This window comes from Erinaceus europaeus, chromosome 4 (assembly GCF_950295315.1).
Source record: "Erinaceus europaeus chromosome 4, mEriEur2.1, whole genome shotgun sequence".
Lineage (NCBI taxonomy): Eukaryota > Metazoa > Chordata > Mammalia > Eulipotyphla > Erinaceidae > Erinaceus > Erinaceus europaeus.
The window spans coordinates 130,307,568-130,320,784 of record NC_080165.1 but is presented as its reverse complement, the minus strand read 5'-3'; the positions used below and the strand labels follow the sequence as shown (position 1 = coordinate 130,320,784).

At 37.6% G+C, this 13,217-nt stretch overlaps 1 long non-coding RNA gene across 2 annotated transcripts; it reads left to right on the top strand.

Annotated features, from left to right (window-relative positions):
• The first annotated feature begins 228 nt into the window (after positions 1 to 228).
• On the top strand, positions 229 to 12,311 carry LOC132538153 (uncharacterized). Of its 2 annotated transcripts, none has more exons than XR_009549602.1 (3): positions 229 to 527; positions 3,141 to 3,224; positions 12,023 to 12,311. It is a non-coding gene; the product is annotated as an uncharacterized LOC132538153 (long non-coding RNA). The 2 variants fall into 2 exon arrangements; XR_009549603.1 differs by having other exon boundaries at positions 3,141 to 3,239.
• Positions 12,312 to 13,217: the final 906 nt, after the last annotated feature.

The window sequence follows — 13,217 nt, the reverse complement described above, 5'->3', positions numbered from 1 at the left end:
TTCTTTTGCTAGCCAGGTCAGTTGACATTGACAGTGCAGTTAGATTTTAATGTTTGTGTAACCGTTTTTAAAAAAACGAATCATAAAAGAATCCTTTACACACTCTTTGCGACTTTCCCCCTTTTTTTTTTTTTTTTTTGTTAAAACTCAGCCTCTTGTGAAGGTAGAATCAAAGAGGCCTTGGAGTTTCAGTGGGAATCAGAGAGGAAATCTACTAAGACTCCAGAATTAAGGAAACAAACAAGAAAAAAAAAAAAAAAGCATTTGGGTGAAGAGTTGTGGTTTGAATGATGTGACAACTGCTCCCTGGGAGCAGCCATTGTTACATTCTTTTGGCTTTGATTGGCCCAGACAGAATCTTACAAATACCTTTGTGTTGATTAGGATCACAAGTTCCTGGCTGAACAGAATTGTCAGTGGAGGTTGAATAATGGAACCCTCCTTGACTGAAGGTCTCTTTTTTTCTCCTCTCCGTACTGAATATCTGCCTCTGATGACATTTCTCCACAATATTCTGTCCATGCCAGGTATGACCTTTGGAATGTTCCTTTATGTGATTCCCACCTTTCCTACTGATAAATATGCCTGATTTCTCTGGGAGACTGTTACACTACCCCAACTCTTCTCAGCTTAAAACCAGACCCCCAACTTCTTCATTTTGGAGCTTGCTCTGTAGCATGTGTTTAAACATGCATCAACTTAAGTTGTTTTGTAGTCAATTACTCTCTTTTCAATTCAGTTGTTCCTGTGATTTTTAGCTGCACTCTTATACTGACTATGAAACGAAGGGTGTTTGTTTCAGCAAGCATAGTGGACATTTCATCAGAGTATGCTTTAAACTTCTGTTTCTTCCTTGCTTTTTATGACTAGTGATGCTGAACATATTGCTGTCCTTTCTTTTAAAATAAATTGAGTACCATTCATTCATTCATTCATTCATTCATTCATTCACTCACTACTTATTCAGTATCTGGGACATGCTCTAGGCATGGGGGATGGATCAGTGAAACTAGTCCTTACAGAAATTACATTCTGGGAGGCCAGCCAGTGGTGAACCTGGTTAAGCACACACATTATAGTGTGCAAGGACCCAGGTTCAAGCCCCTGGTCTCCCTCCACCTGTAGGGGGATAGCTTCACAAGTGGTGAAGCAGGGCTGCAGGTGTCTCTCTGTCTCTTTCCCTCTTTCTCCCTTCTCAATTACTCTTTGTTTTTATCCATAAATAAATAAATAAAAATTACATTCTGATAGGACAAAACTGATGGTAAGCAAAATAAAGTAAATTTAAAAAGTGGAGGAATTCAGACTACGTAATATTGAATGAGGATATTTTAGTTCTTGGATAAAGTGCAGCTTTAGAAACTGATTTTTAAAAATTATTTATTTATTTTGGTTAGAGACAGAGAAAATGAGAGGGAAGGGTGAGATAGAGAGAGAAGGAAACAGAGAGAGAAAATATGAGTTATAGCACTGCGTCATTACTCGTGGAACATTCCTCCTGTAGGAGACAGGTATTGGTATAATCAAAGGAAAAATGGGTACAGGTATAATCAAGAAATTGCTAGCATAGTTCAGAGACCAACCTGGTCTAGTAGTCATGCACCAGAACAATAGAATGGTTAAAAATTTACCAGACCTAGAGTAGGAATAATGCTAACTTTCTGCTTCTGTAAACCTCACCACTTCTGTAAACCTTGCAACTTTTGGTAAGGCATGATGTTTGTTTCTGAGAAAACAAGATGTTTTTGTACCAAGATGTGGTGCAAGCCTAAAAGCCCACCCACTCCCCCCTCCCTCCACCCCAGTCATTAGATTTCAGGTAAACAAGCCAAGTCTTGGAAACTGTGCAAAATATTGTATGTAACCAATGCTGGCATATGCTGCAAAAAGTATAAAAAGATGCTTGTGACTGTGCTTAGGCGTTCAGTCCTTGGGTAGCTTCTGTGTGAGTCTTCCCTGGGCTGTACCCTCAGCTGAGTAGGCTTAAATAAAATTCATATTCAACCACCTGACTTGGTGTGGAGGATCGCGATTTCTGTGTGGAGAATTCTACCCCGTTACACTTGAACTCAGGAGAAACTGAGTTTTGAATCAAGTTAGGAAGGAGTGAAAGAACTAGCATTGATCTATGGGAATGGAATTTACAGCAAATTCAAAGACTCTGCGAATAGAAAAACAGGACTCTCAAATGGAGTCATTTATGTCAAGGCCTAGCAAGGCTTAATATTCAATATAACTACAGTTTCAGTCTTTTGTGAAGGTAGAATTTCAAAGGAGCCTTGAAGTTTCAGTGGGAAGTCAGAGAGAGGAAATCTGCAAGATACAACACGCCTCTCCAGATCCTCTTCAGGAAGGAAGCTTTAACTAAAGTAACTATATTTTGCTAATGACCTTGTACTTTGTATAACTGATGAGAAAGCCTTTCTACTGGCTACATAAAGTACTGATTCATAAACTACTAAATAAGGCCAGTTAGACTTTACGCAGATAATTTTTGGGTTTTGACAGCCTTGATATGAGAATGTGGCAATTCTGAGAGAGAGAGAGAAAAAAAGATGTAATGTTATTGTAAGACTGGGAGAGGTAAAGTAATTGATGAGAACTGAGAGATAAGAAAAGAGGGCATGGAAGACCCTTAGACCATAGAAAAGACTTTGTTTTTTATTTGAATATAGGAAATATATATATATTTTTAACCAGAGTACTCATTAACTGTGACATATGGTGGTGTGGTGGTGGAGGGGATTGAACCTGGGACCTTGGACCTTCAGGCATGAGAGTCTCTTTGCATAACCATTATGCTATCTACCCCTTCCCCAAACTTCCTGTTTTATTTACCATTTTCTCTGATAGCAGAGTCATTGTAGATGTAAAAATAATTACATTGTTAGAGTAGAAATACAAGGTGAAGAAAGCAGGTGTGTGTGTGTGTGTGTGTGAATGTGTGTATGTGTGAATGTGTGTGTGTGTGTGTGTGTGTGTGAATGTGTGTGTGTGTGTGTGTGCATGCGTGTGCGTGTGCGTGTGTGTGTGTGTCTCACTGGGATGATGTCCCAAAGAAAGCTGCCATTTTTCTTCTTTCAAATCAACAAGAAGAAACTCTACCAAGGGTTCTGAAACACTGTTTATACAATTTACAGGACTGAAAAGGGAATAGAAGAGGCTGAAGAATTTTGTCCCAGTCTTCTGAACTGCTTATGAAGAAAGTGATGGTGATAAACAGGGTATGACCTTGAAAGGTGTGTATGTTAACTCAAGGAAATGTGGAAATATACCTTCTTGTCAACAATCCTAGAAACCGACATTTCCTTGGTAAAATGATGCTGAAGTTGTAAAAGAAGGACAAAGAGGATCTGGAATTGAAAGAGAAGACAGTGAATCAGTTATTGCTTATTTTCTGGGTAGTTAGCAAAAGACCCTGGTATATTCCCAGAGACTGCTGAGTATCCCCTTTTCCTTACTGCCGTGAGTATTTCCTTGCAAGGACTGAGTTTCTGTTTGTGTGCTGGATTCTTCCACAATCCCTCAGTCAGCAATGATGTCAAGGTGAGGTATTGTGTGTATGGAGAGCAAGGGTGTAGGCCTGATACACTGGAGAGGTTAGAAAGTGCGGCCAACAGTATCGTTACATCTTATTAGATGAAGCAGTTGACTTTTTAGTAGTTCAGTATTTGTTTTTAAAAAATATTTATAGACAGAAAAAGATAATTAAAGCTTCCATTTTATTTTTTAGTTTTATTTTTATCTGGCAGGTAGCCTCAAAAAGAATCAAAATTAGGGCCAGGGGTATAAGCGCTCACATGACAGTACACAAGGACCCAAGTTCAAGGCCCTGGCCCCCACCTGCAGAGGGAAATCTTCATGAGTGCTGAAGCAGGGCTGCAGGTGTTTCTGTATCTCTCTCCATCTTCTCTCTCAATTTCTCTCTGTTTCTATGAAATTATACATAAAAACATTAAAAAAAAGAATCAAAATTGTTACAGCAGCAATGCAAGGGGAAGGAAACAGTATTCACTTTTTTGGGAGGGAAGGGACATTTTAAAGTGATAATAAAGAAGATGATAAAATTAATTTACTTTGTGTCTTCAAATATAGATAACTTACTTTTTGGCTGGTATGCATGGCAGACATATCTGAACAGGATCTGTTTTTAAATGTGTAAATAGAAAAAGCATGATACTTTCTAGGGAGCTTATTGGAGGAATTTCATTTTGGATATATGCTTCTTGAAAAAGTAGTTTTATTAATACCATTTAAAAATTCATTTTATTTTATTTTTTTATTGCCATAGGAGTTATTACTGGGGCTTGATGCCAGTAAGATGAATAGATTGCTTCTGGTGGCCTTTTTTTTTTAAATTATTTTAAAAAAATCTTTTAAAAAATTTTCTTTAGAATTTATTTATTTATTTATTAATGAGAAAGATAGGAGGAGAGAGAAAGAATCAGACATCACTCTTGCACATGTGCTGCCGGGGATTGAACTCGGGACTTCATGCTTGAGAATACAATGATTTACTATTGCGCCACCTCCCGGACCACACAGTTTTTTCAAAATCGTATTTGACAAGGCAGAGATAAGTTAAGAGGGGGGAGATAGAAAGAAAGAGAGAAAGAAAGACATCTGCAGACCTGCTTCACCGCTTATGAAGCATTCCCCCATGCAGGTGGACAGCCTGAGACTTGAACCCAGGCCCCTGCCCATGGTAACGTGTGCTCAACTGGATACACTGCCACCCAGGCCCCCTATTAATTCTGTTTTATACATAAACTACTGGTTTTTAGGTTAAATTCATTTGTTCTATTAGCTGACATAAAATATCACCACTGCATGGAGAAAAAGAAGGTTCTTCATTTGATTTCACAACTGGAGTTGAAAGCTATCCAGGATGAAAGACAAGGTCAAGGCCAGAAAGAAGAATGCACTGAACTGCTTTCCCTGACTCCCCTTAGGAAAGGTTTTCACTTTTAAGTAGACAGCAAAATGGGCTACTCTCAACAAAGGAGAAATTTATACTATATTAACACTCTAAATTAACAAAACAATATACTTGTCTGTGAGGGCATACAATGTTTTGTAACATTCCAGTAAAATGATTCATGAATTTCTTGTAAAAGTAACATGTGTTCTCTTAAGACAGAAAACCATCCTATGTGAGAGAAAATGCAAAATAAGAGACAAAAGCCTAACTCACTGACTTTATGGATAATGTATCTGGACTTTCCTGTTCTACCAGTGTTTCATAATGTTGTAAGAGACTACAATATAGATTGGAGGGAGCGTGCTTGACCAAAACAAAGGATATTTACACTCCTATAGATGAACCAAAATCTGTGCTGATTATCATCATTTTCCCTGATTTTATTCCAGAATTCATTTGCTCATTAATTATATTTGTATGTTGCCTACAGTGTGCCAGGTACCTTTATAGATAAAATTATAAGGATTAACCAAAAAAGCATTGTCTTCCTAAAGTTTCTATTTCAATAAGTTCAAAGATAAATGCCTACATAAAAGAGCTATACATTGTGCCACAGTGACACAGTGGAGGAAGTATTAGATTCCCAAACTTGAGATCCCAGGTTTGATAATCATCTCATGAGCCAGAATGATGCTTTAGTTTTCTGTCCTTCCTCCATTAATATACTTAAAAAAATTATTATTATTTATTTTCCCTTTTGTTGCCCTTGTTTTTTATTTTTGTTGTAGTTGTTGTTGATGTCATCGTTGTTGGTTAGGACAGAGAGAAATGGAGAGAGAAGGGGAAGACAGAAAGGGGGAGAGAAAGAGAGACACCTGCAGACCTGCTTCACCACTTGTGAATCGACCGCCCTGCAGGTGGGGAGCCGGAGGCTCAAACCAGGATCCTTAAGCCTGTCCTTGTACTTTGCGCCACTTGTGCTTAACCCGTTGCATTACCACCCGACTCCCACTTTTTTTTTAAGTATTATAGATTAAGTCACAGTCTGAAATTTTAGCTAAATAATAGCAGTTAAATGAAAGATTATCTAATTATTCCATTAATTCACAGACAAATCTAAATGTCTGTAAATCAGAACCTATGGAGTAGTCAATGGGTCAGATCTGACCTTCATCTTCGACCTGTTTTGGCAAGTTTTATTAAAACACGGCTACATCCATTTGTTTTCATACTGTCTACAGTTGTTTTTGAGTTAGAAGAGTGAGTAATTGTGACAGATACCCTCAGGCCACAGAGTTTAAAGTATTTTCTGTTTGGACCTTAATAAAATATGTTTGCTGACCCCAGGATTAATCCAAATATAATTTGAAGTAATGAAGTTTGAAAATTGTTGGACGGCAGAAGCTGTGTCCTTTCCAGAGTTATGGATGACAATGAAGGAGATCAAATCACGTTTATGCAGAAGATACTGTTTTCATCACATTTATAGCCAGGGCATCAAAACTCAAAAGGCATATAAGTCTGTGTGCTGACATGTGTATTCAAAGCTTTATTAAATAAGAGCTGTAGCAAAATCAGTTGCCATGCCAGTATTTTATTTAATAGTGCGTAATTTTTCATTATGAAATTACATGTGTTTTTCTCTTTCACTGAATAGTTATGATGAATCTTGGATTAAGCAGCTTTTGAAAATATATTTTGAAAGCAATAACAATATATACAGTCTTTAAGATACAATGTTCTATCCACTCTTTTTTTTCAAATATTTATTTATTTTATTACTTATTGAATAGAGACAGAAATAGAGAAGGATGTAGGAGACAGAGAAGGAGAGAAAGAGACACTTGCAGCACTGCTTCACTGCTTGTGAAGCAGCTTCCCCTTGCAGCTGGGGACCAGAGGTTTGAACCAGAGTCCTTGTGTATTATAACATATGCAGTCAACCAGGTGTGCCATTACCAGGCCCCTGGATTCCTGTCTGCTGTTGTTTCTTACAGATTCCTCTAGTAGTTGCTTAGCGGTTTCCCAGATGGTCATGTGGTTCACCTCAGTGACTCTACCCTAGGTTCTGTGATTGCTTTCTGTAGAATGCTTTACTCCCATTGCTTCCTTGCTGACGTTTCTTCACCAGATCCAAACAATTTCTTCTCCTCCAACCCCCAACCCCCCACCACATATTATAGCACAACCCTGCATTATTTTATCTTTAAAGAAAGATAAGATGGGATATTAACATTTCCACACCCTCTGCCTTTTACTCCTTTTATTCACCTATGAATTTGTCCTTTTGAAATTTTTTGAACTTCTGACCTCTCAGTCCTTCTGTTTCCATTGTCATTATCATGTATTGCTGCTCTCTTTTCATTTCATTATGATGTATTTCCCCCATGATCACAGCACATCCTCTTAATTCCCATGTAGTAGTTACAGCACCCTTCATTTTGGTGATACCGCACAAATGCTCTGAGTGTATGATTAGGGAACAGAGGGTCGGAGCTCTTCTAAGATTACAAAACCTTATTTTGTAATCTGCCTGACTCTGCAACCCTTCAATCCACATAGTTCAGACCATTTAATTTTCATCTGTAAACTCAATTCACCCCCTCATGCCATTTTCTCTTAAGCAGTGTGAGAAAGCAGTGAGGGGGGGGTTGGTGGGGTAAGCTTGGATGTTTGGCCAATAAAGTCATATCAAGTTGGTCTGGTTCTTTGTTTCTCATTTTACATGGTAAATTAAATGACCGTTCTTATGACAAAGCTCTAACAAATAGTTTCTTTTGCTAAACTTCATTATTCTGTTGTTTCTAAGTTTTCTAAATTAGGAGGGGTACCAATTGGATTGTTGGAAAAGTTATCACACTTTTTTTTTTTTGCATAGAAAAATATGTCATGACTTTTTTGACAACCCAATAACTTGCTTAGTCAGTTCTTGTTCATTTACTTAGTTCGGTAGGCTAGTCACTCTTCTTGACCTCTATGAGTTGATTTTGCTAACAGGGAGAAACAACTAGAAATAATGGAAAGAGTGATTTAAAGCAATAAAAATTCATTTACTCCATAGGAATAAATCAGTTACTTACTTGTGAAGATGACCTTAAAATTAGTTTTACTGAAATAAACTGGACATTAGCTCTCTACATCTAGATCTTAGGCTGGAAAAAGCTATAATGAATTTACATTCTTCACATTTCTTTATGAGCTTCTGAACCCAGCTACAGAAAATTAAAACAAAACAATAATCCAGAGTCCAGTATTCATTAAATTCATACTAGGACTGTGAGCACAACAATATAACTACTAGACCATGAACTCTAGTGAGCAGTGTTCTCTATTTACTGAGTAAGTTTGTTCTTCTAGTCTTCGTATGCCAATTTCAACTTTTATTAATTCCCTGAACATATCTGACTTCAGTTTTTTTTACCTATCCTCTTCATTTTCTGTAGTGGACTCTGATAGAGAAAATAGAAGTCAGAAGATAAAGGTACTCTCTCTCATCCGGTGTCTTATCTACAGACTCCTATATGACTAACTCTCCCTCTCCATTTCTTCAGCTTTTTTTTTTTTTCTTACTAGAGCACTGCTCAGCTCTGGCTTATGGTGATGCGGAGGATTGAACTGAAGACTCTGGAGCCTCAGTCATGAGATTCTCTTTGCATGCATTTCTCCAGTTTTAATGGAAGAATCCACCTCTTTCTCTTTGAAGCGGAGGACTCTGTTTTTGCATTAGACTTGAAATTATTCTTACATTTCTTTCAGTTTACACTCTTTCCTATTTTTTCTTGCTTTTTTTTATTTACTGGGTTCAAGTGCATGATATTAAATATGAAAAATGATCAGGAAGAAGTCAAGCATGCCAGACAGTCCCCTGCTGTGGGTCTCACATTTCTTTTTAGGTACTGACATTCCTTGCCTTTTACAGACAAAATACTTGAACACATGACCCATAATTTTTGTCTCTGTTCCTAGTCTCCTGCCGATTTCTTAGAGCCCCACATCTTACACTACTACTGCCCTGAAACTACTTTCACCAAGACCACAAATTACATCTATATCCTTAGATTGATCCTTGCTTTACTAGATCCCTCAACAGAATTTGATACCATTGATTACTTCTTCCTTCTTATTGGGTTCCAAAAACAAACAAAATGTACTCTTGTGATTTTTTTTTCAGCCTTTTATTTATTTTTATTTTTTATTTTTAAAATTTCTGTATTGGGGGATTAATGTTTTACATTTGACAGGAAATACAATAGTTTGTACATGCATAACATTGCTCAATTTTCAACATAACTTTTTTTTTTTTTAATCCACTGACCACTTTTCTGTCAGTTTTCTTTGTTGGCTCTCTTTCTCTACCCGTCCACAGAAAGATTGGTTTCCCTTGGGGGTATGGTTTTGGTCTCCTCTCCGTATTCTGCTCATTGTCCTCAAGTAAACTTCATCTTCTCTTATAGCTGCTGTCATGATTTTTATTCTGAGAACCCCTTTAACTGCTCCTATTTCCAAGCCAAACTTCTTCTGACCTCCAGAACTAGAAACCCAATAGTTTGCCAGCTTCTAAGGCATTATAAATCCAACTTGTCTTGAGAATGCTACTTTTTCCCAAGCCCTTTAACCTCCTTTTCCCTATTTCTACTCTTTTCTATATGCTTCCTATCTCTGCAGTAAGCTGCTTAAATCAGGGGTAGAGTGCACCCCTCTTGACTGCTTCTACCTCATTCCTATTATTATTATTTTGCCATCACAAGGGCTTCACTGTTCTGGGACAAACTTTCCCAACAGAAAGGGAGAGATAGGTGAAGGAATAAATAGGAGTCAACATAACACTACAGCTTCCCTCAGCACTGGGACTATTCCCATGTGGGATAAGCAAGGCTCAAGTCTAGGTCATCCACATGGCAAACCAGGTACCTGCCCAGCTGAGCTATCTTATCAGTTCCCATTTAATCATTAAAAAAAATTCTTGTATAGAATAAGAAAGAAATCAAAAGGGAAAGGGGAGATGAGAGAGAGAGGGAGAAAGAGAGAAAGAGACACATGCAGCATTGTTTCACTGCTCATGAAGCTTCCCCCCCCACATGTAAGGACGGGGAGCTTGAGCTTGGATCCTTGTGCTTGGTACTATGTGCGCTCAATCTGGTGCACCACCATCTTGCCCCAGCAGTTCCCATTCAGATTAATCTCAATGGTATATCTGATTAGATCATTCCAGTCTTACCTCTTCACCCACTTTGTTAACTGAGACCATATATACCTTGAAGTAAGACCTCTGTGCTTAGACCCTACCTTCAGGGAAAAGGGGTTCTAAAAACAAAATGTACTCTTGTGATTTTTTTCAGCCTTTTATTTATTTTTGTTTTATCTTTAAAATTTCTTTATTGGGAGATTAATGTTTTACATTTCACAATAAATACAATAGTTTGTACATGCATAACATTGCTCAGTTTTCAACATAACAATTTTTCTTCTTCTTTTCTTTCTCCTTCTTCTCTTTCTCCTCATACTCCTTCTTCTTCCTCTTCTTTCTAAAAAATTTTATTAGTGACTTAATATTGATTAAAAAATTATAAGATGATAGACTATTGTGTACTTTCGCTTTCACGTATATATTTTGCTCTAGTTTATGGATACATGTGAACATATGCTCTATCTCATGTGACCTGGTCTATATCTAGGTTTTGGGACTTTGTTAGGAAGTAAACAGCCTGTAATGGAATTAGAGAATCCTATGAGAGGAAAGGCCTCATACAAGTAATGAAGCTGAAGGTGCCCTACTCCAGATTTAGTCAAATCCTGCTTTTAGTTTCCCTAAGAAAGGCTTTTTAAAAGCAACAAAACTATTCTTATCCTTTTGGAATAAATCAGTTACCTGTGAGGTAGATTTTAGAATTGATCTTGTTGAAGTGAGCTAGTTATGACCTCTTCACGTCTAGATCTCACTTAAGTGAAATAACAGACCTACATTCTTCACATTTCTGTCTGAGCCTCTGAATATTGCTTCAAAAATTTAAAAGAATTTTTAAATCTTTTAGGCCAATAGAAGAGGCTAAATATTTTTATTCTGTGCCACTGCCACCCTCACTGCTTCCTCAATTCCAGAGCTTTTAATCGTTTTGCAGTTCAGTTTGATTTAAAACTTCTGTGCATGGGGGCTGTTTTCATCCATTAGAAAGTGATTTTCTTTCATTAGGAACTATAATCTAGCCATCTTTATATTTCTAGTTAGTTACTTATTTTAGTGCCTGGAACGCAGAAAGAAGTGAGTGAATGAGTAAATAACTCCTCTATTATTCAATCAATTTTCTCCTCTCATATTAATTAAATAGTGATTTATATGACTACAAATTAATAGGAGTGTACATAAACACCATTCCCATCACCAAAAAACTGTGACCCATCCCACCCTATTTATTCAGTCAATTGTCTACTTTGCAATCCACTTAACCAGTTTTTGGAAGATTTAAGATTTCTAGTCCTTCCTATCTCCAGACCGCATGCGTACTTGGTCTAAATTATCTGGATGACTGGTGAAAATACAGAATATAAAAATATCTCAGCTCGGTTTTGCTAACACATACATTTTGTACATCTAGATTCTCAAACTGGGTGCCTCTGACCCACATCACTGTGTTTGTGAAACTACAGGATACGTATCTTCTTGGGACATCAGTTTGTGTCCCTTAGTATTTTAAGACACAACATTTACATTAAAATAGGAACATAATGTGCAGGCAAGTGCAAAATTGATAGTGATTTAAAAATAAAACACAAGATATCAGAAAACATTAAAGTAATATTATGGCTGGGAGGACCTGCCTCTGCTAAATCTTCGTGTTCTGGTTATGCTTTTGCTCTTCTGTTTTGAGATACTGAGCATCAGATGTCAAGTCAGAAGCATTGTAGGTAGGTGGTATGTAAGAGGGGCAGAGTGCGTATTTGTATGTTGAAGGAAGGTTTGTCCATGGTGATTTTATGGCAAAAATTTTTGATGTTAAAAAAAAATTAACGTTAAAGGCAATCATGCAATCATTTTAAAGTTCAAATACCAAAGTAACACTAAACAATCCAGTTTACCATTTCATTTTGCTTTCTTTCTTATAGCCTTTCAGCCACCAAGTTCCAGATGCTACTATGATTCTATACTGACTTCTCTGGGAAGATGACCTCACTAATGCTTCCTGAAACCTCACCTCCCCAGAACCCTACCCCACTAAGGAAAGACAGAAACAGGTTGGGAATATGGATCGACCTGCCAAAGTCCGTGTCCAGCAGAGAAGCAATTACAGAAGCCAGAACTCCCACCTTCTGCACCCCAAAACAAATTTTGGTTTATACTTCCAGAGGGATAAATGATAGGGGAAATAAATCAGAGGGTTCTGTAGTACCCCCATTCCACCAGGACCTGAAGTATTTTATTTGTCACCAGGAATCCTGTTTTTTTTTTTAATATTTATTTATTTTCCCTTTTGTAGCCCTTTTTTTATTGTTGTAGTTATTGTTGGTGTTATTGATGTCATTGTTAGATAGGACAGAGAGAAATGGGGAAGACAAAGGAGGTGAGAGAAAGACACCTGCAAACCTGCTTCACTGCCTGTGAAGCAACTTCCCTGAACGTGGGGAGCCAGAGGCCCTTGCACTTTGCGCCACATATGCTTAACCCATCGCGCTACCGCCTGACTCCCAGGAATCCTGTTTTTATACCAGCAATGAAAGGGAAACAAATCTAGCAAACACTAGAGGAAGCCAGGCACTGTTTTTCTTATGAGAGAGAGAGAGAGAGGAAAGACACTCAGAAATAGTAGTAGGTGTAGGGGTGACTTAGAAAGGAAGTCAAGGCAGGACTGTTGAAAAAAATGGGAAAAATATAGATAGATATAGAATAATGATAAGAATCTTTTCAGCAGTCAATGTGTAGCCAAATGTCTCACTGCTTTATTTACTGAATTGTTTATTTTTCTTTTCTTTTTTTAAAATCTTTATTTATTGGATAAGGACAGCCAGAAATCAAGAGGGAAGGGGGTGATAGAGAGGGAGAGAGATAGAGAGACACCTGCATCACTTCTTCACCATTCTCAAAGCTTTCCCCCTGAAGATGGGGACCTGGGGCTCCAACCTGAGTCCTTGCGCATTGTAATACTTGCGCTCAACCAGGTGCGCCACTGCCCGGGCCCCTACTGAATTGCTTATAATGGGAATATGGGAGTAATCTGTACTGTCTGGTGCTAGAAATCTCTTTTGTTATACCTAGATTTAAGACACTAGCCTTTGAATATTATTGTATTAATGAATAAGCAAA